The following is a 6000-nucleotide window of genomic DNA, read 5'->3' as shown; positions in this document are numbered from 1 at the left end:
GTGAAGAAAACCCAAAAAGTGATTTTTCAACATAATATCTGATTTCTACTTGTGGGTGACCCATATTCAAAAGAGTGCAAAAACAAAGCGTATCCCGTTTACGTATATGCTGGTCTCCAATCTTTGAAAACCAGAAGAAAGTTACACTGATTCCATTTACTACGTTCACCAAATGGAATCTTGTAGGTGATGATCATAAGGCTTCTTTGTTAGAAGATGTAGTGATAGCTCTTCAGACGATACATGATGTCAGCCATTGTCATGGTAACATCGACTTTGGTCAGATTGTAATTGTAAAGAGTGACGTAAGTCTATGTGATATTTTTGCATCAAGGGTCTGTTATTTCTATATGAAGTGAAACACAAATAAACTATTTAGCAAACAAATGAACAAAAAAGAACCCAAAGAAATCAGCAAATTAATGAAGGTTGCTATGCATATCTTAGTACAACAATGAAATAATTTCTTTTCCTTTTATTCAATAATATGGGAGCCTAACATACACTATTTACAATGCTAATATACGTCTGTCTGTCTGTCTGTCTGTATGTCTGTCTGTCTGTCTGTCTGTCTGCTAGTCTATCATTTTTCTACCTGTTTATCTATATATCTATCTCCATCAATCTATCTACCTGTTTTCATCCACATGCACTGATGTATTTTTTCATGAATAATCAGTGTATATATTTTGCGATGACTTAATTGCAATTAGTCGTTATAACTTTAATTTGCGGGGGAAAACCCGTGACTTGTGATTTTGCTCTATCTCGCCTCCAGGCATTACCGCTTGGTATGTTTCTAATGGTCAATGGTATACTTCAAAAAAGAGATACTATAACTGAGGATGGAAATTGTGAAGTTACTGGAAGTGAAAAGGAACGAGGAGTAGCAAACAAATCGGTAACCGTTGTAGAAGTTTCAACTCGAGAACTGTCATCTATGCCCGAGAATACACAGGTAGAGCCGATCAGCGCTTTGGGAGGAACAACAGAAGATGTGGATGACCCAGTCGTCATGGAGACAGAGAATGAAACAATTAGGAATGATGAACTGATTATTAGTCAAATGAAAGTTTATCTTGGTTTAGGGGACTGAACTTAGCATTAGGCAGAATAATGTGTGAGGTCACATTTTACAAATAATGTTACAACAAAAGCTGTAGTACATGAGAGGTTAAAGAATGTAGCATTACGTGTTTTTTATTATCTTTTAAGTGGAAAAACAGATACACCTTAATAATTCCTCATTGGACACTACACAGACTTATTCCTTAGCCTTGGTTGGGCTACAAGCTAGAAAGACAGGAATGCTACCTTTTGGAGATGTTTTTTCAAAATCTTTGATTTTACCGATACTGGCATATGGGTCGGAGGTATGGAAATTTCAGAGGCATGAATGCATTGAGAGAATCCAATACCTAGCCTGTCGTACATTTCTAGGAGTTTCCACAAATGCACCAAATGTAACAGTATTAGGCTTTCCTGTATACTGCCAAACGTTGTATGGTTAAAATTGCCATGCCATCATATAGATATCCTAAGAAATGCTACAATATGTTATACATTATTGAAGAATCTGGGGTTAAGAGCCAGGAAACCCTGAGTAAATGACACTAAGAACCTTTTATTAATTTGTAATGTACAGGAGTTCTGGGAATCTCAAACGATGAGAAATGTAGATAAGTATTTGTTTATGTTTGTTGAGAGATTCAGGAAGGTTATATTTTCACAATGGTATAGTGAAGTGTGTTTATTGTGCGACTCATATGAAGTCGACCTACTAGTTACCTTAGCCTTGATTGGAAGTCCACGGTCAGTTTTACGTTTTTACACATGGCAATATAACTTGGACAGCCTTATTCAATCAACCTTTACATTCATTTATAACATATAGCTTGAACCACGTATTGCTTTGATCAATCTGATGAATGCGCAAATATGACTTACAAAGTAAAGTCGCCATCAAAACTGAACCAATCTTGAGGACAATCTATTGCCATTTAATGACAAGCATATTACGTGGTAGTTTGCCAGGAGAGCATTGTGACATGTATTGACGAAAAAAAGAAGCTGTTCGCCATGTAATAGTAATTGAGTGAAGTAAAAATTTAAAAAGTTAGTATCAATAGTTAACAGTGTTGATTATAGGCCATTCTAATTGGCTGACCACTATACCAATCATTCAGATATCTTCGTTTATCAGGAAGGTACGTCATCTGAACTGTTAAGGTTGTTGTATAGGCTATTTTTCATCCAATTCTTTATTGTAGAAATATTGTTGTAACTTTGTTAAAAATAAAGATATTGACACCAAATTTTCTGAGTTTGTCCCTTTAATATTCATCATAACATTAAAAACATTAAAGTAGAGTTTGTTTAAATTATGATGAAATTTGACACCTGTGTATATTATTATATCATATTTTTCATATTTTCCACTCTGTAATAGGCAATTTTGATTTTTTTTTAAATTTTTTTTTACAGTTGTGATCATAAATATACATGTCAAAATCTGTCTAGACAAAATTTTGAAATTTTGATCCAAAATGCTTCAAATTAATTGTCAAAAAGGCAAATTTTGTTGTATGCGTACCCCATTTTCAACAAAGTATTGCCGAGTGCCTGTTTCACTAACAAAAAATCCCTCTAACCAGTTTCTCGTCCTTCATCTCAATTATCAAATAAAACAAACCCGAATTCCCTAGCATGTATAATAAGCTAGAACGAGTAAAATGAAGAAACGTTCTAAATGGTCAAAAAGGCAAAAAAATCCCATTTTTTGACAACTTCGCGACCATTTCGCGGTACTTGTAAAAACAATACTTGCGAACGCGTAAAGTGATTCTGTCTCTTTGAACCCTCTAGAATGAATAAAAATCGTAATATGGCTTGAAAACAGGTTAACACTCTGATATATGGCCGCTTACATTGCTAATATGTAGCGTTTCGATAATGCGATCAACTGTGTCAAGGCTAGGGGGACATCAACAAACTCATGCATATTGCGCATGCGTATCTTTGATTTCAATACGGAGCATACGGTCGCTCAGGACTTTCTACAGCGTGTTATGAAAACTTTTAGCTGCCGCTGGACAACCCTTGAAGACTCACTACCATATTTGGCATACACTACCACGATGCCGAAAACGAAAATAGGTAAAAGACGTTCCAAACTTCGTTACGAGGCCTTGGCTGAGAATGGAGGGACAGTGTTTCCGTGTGATCATATCTAGTCATGACTCATGCTTGCAGACGTGGTGTGATGGTAGATTTAATATGAATATGACCTTGGAGGACAATTGTCAGACTAAAGTTTCGAATTACTCCCTCTGAAACTACGCACCGAACTACAGCAAATCTTATGTATTTTACGCATTTTCAATAAAAATTACATAGAAAAAATTGTGTCTGCAGACAACCATAAATTTGTGTCTGCAGGCAACCATACGCATTCCATTAGCCCAAGAAGACAGAGCTCGAGCGAGTTTGCCTACAGTGTGAGCTCACACGTGTGAACGGCGCGGTACAAGCAAACATGAGGTCTATGAGTATGATGCAAATCGTCGTTCCTGAAATTGCCTGTTCGATAGTCCATGACGACTCAAATGTACAATGTGAGCAAAATTGAAATGTTTCAATGTTTCAGTTAGGTCCTCAGTGTAATATTGACGTGTGTTACGTATCATTCCCTGGGAAAATCATGATTTCCATCCGCAGATTGCTATAAATAAACACAGTTGCTTTGGATTTGTTTGTTGTTGTGTCTTTGATTACTTGATGTGTCGCCCATGTCGGCATGCAATCTGAAAATGGTTGTTTTATTCAGGAAAGCGACTCTTAAAATGTATCTAAGCCGTTCATAAAATGTTCAATATTTGTTGGCACTATCAGCTAGTCATGACATCGACTAACATCGTAGAGACATACTGGGATTATATTTACCGCTACGGAGACCAAACTTGGCTCGATCAGTATTCACCGTACCGCATGCATTTGTTTTGAAATACATCGCTTGTGGTTGTATCGATGTGAACTCGTACTCGCACATGTGACGGTGATGTTATATTTGCCTTTTAGTCTAGAAACGAATACGACGTGAATAGTAATACATGTAGTTTAGTTAAGATTGACTGCCCCGGCTTTCAGAGATGACACCGTGGCTTTTGGAAATAGAACAAGTTTAATCAATCATAAAACAGCCTTCACCGAATTTTGAAAAACAAAACGTGGAAGGAAAATCATTTGACTTGAGATCGTGTACGTGTGTACATAATACATCGACGCCGTACTTCTGAACTTACGCTAAACTCGGAGTGTGGGCGATACTTCTGCGGGCACCTGATTCTGTCAGAAGCACATGCTCACGATGACAAAAAAATTGTCATCCATCAAACTTTTTTTTTTCGTCTTTAAATTTATAACAATTGACAAAAATGCCGACACTCAACGTTTTACAGTCAGGCATTTAAAATACTAAAACATCTTTACGGCAGACTCTCACACTCCCCGTGTGTGTGTTACTCAGGAATTTGTCGTAGAGGGCGCATCAGACTCCCCAGCAAAATGTCAATTACTCTTAATCAGTCAAAGTTTGTGGCTGTGTTACTGCTTATTGACGGTATGCCCTTTGCTAGTTCCGACTCCAATGCGTCTAAATAAATATGTATGAGTGGATTTACATAGTTTTATTGATAAATTCACCTGACGTCCTAGCCCACACAGATACACAGATGTAAAACATACTGCTTACAACTGTATAATAATTGATAATTAGTACAGATGTGTGAAGTATTTGTAATGTACATTCAGGTTTTCTTCTGTTTTCATATCAATACAAATAGATGCAAGAACTTCAGATGACTAATGATGTTTGTATTCATGTGTCTTTCTATCTGTATATCTATTTAAATGTAAATACACACATTTCCAATCAGTAGCTATGCACGACTATCATTAAAGTAAGGAAGTCGCAAAAATGATCAAACGAACCATTTTACTTGAAAGGAATGCTCTTTTTTAAGCATTGTCGTGGAAAAAGGCGTCCAATTTCTCTTTTTCTACAGAAAACATGAAAAAGAACGCGAAAAATAATGTATTTTCATACTTTTTCGATCTTGAGTTGTTGACAGATGTAATAGAAACACTATCAGTTTCTTCTTCACCATTTATGTTACTGAAATACACAGAATTGGAAGCCCAATTGTGGAAAAATCAGTGCAAACGTATCCTTTAAATCTTTGCAGTTTCCCTTAACTTAGAACAATATTATCTGCATCTCAGCTGTTACTTAATGACATGTATTACATACTTATGCTAAAACCAAATTACATTTATTTTTCTCGTCCATATGACACGCCACAAAATGTACACACAACTTGTGACTTAATCACAGTCTGCTATGCATAGAACATGTTTTAATAATCGCAATTTTGCGTCAAATGCGATTAAAATCATGCTACAGGTTTATATGCAATCCTTTATTGAGATAAACTTTTCAATAGTATACGTTTCATACTTTAAAACCTATCTCCGACGCACAAGCGACTGTGGACTTGATTGTGACAGTGCAATACTGAGTAATTTGGTATAGGGAAGACATGAGGGGTTGCATTCTCCAGAGACCGGTTTCTTGACTTCACATCATAACAAATTGTTTTTATCTTGTACTTCTCCTAAGTTACAATGGATGCACAATCGATTGGAAATGGGTACATTTCTAAAACGACCATCTTCAATTTATAATGGCATCTTAGTTGGGTTTGAAAGTGATGTGTTATTTACCAATATTTTAATAGATATTAGTTTGGTCAATTTGTCCTTTTGTCTAAAAATATATTAATAATTAACTTCTCAAATTGAGCTACTAGACTAGTAGTTTTAACACTGGCTCTTATCGGTTGAATGATGAGAAAGTAGGCGGCATTGACATATTGTGATCAGTTGAGTGTAAAGCGCCAATACAAAGGGTAGTCGGATTAATGAGAACATGTGATCTTAGCA

The sequence above is a fragment of the Glandiceps talaboti genome, chromosome 4 (genome assembly GCF_964340395.1).
Source record: "Glandiceps talaboti chromosome 4, keGlaTala1.1, whole genome shotgun sequence".
Taxonomy (NCBI): Eukaryota; Metazoa; Hemichordata; class Enteropneusta; family Spengelidae; genus Glandiceps; species Glandiceps talaboti.
Note: the sequence above shows the minus strand (reverse complement) of the source record.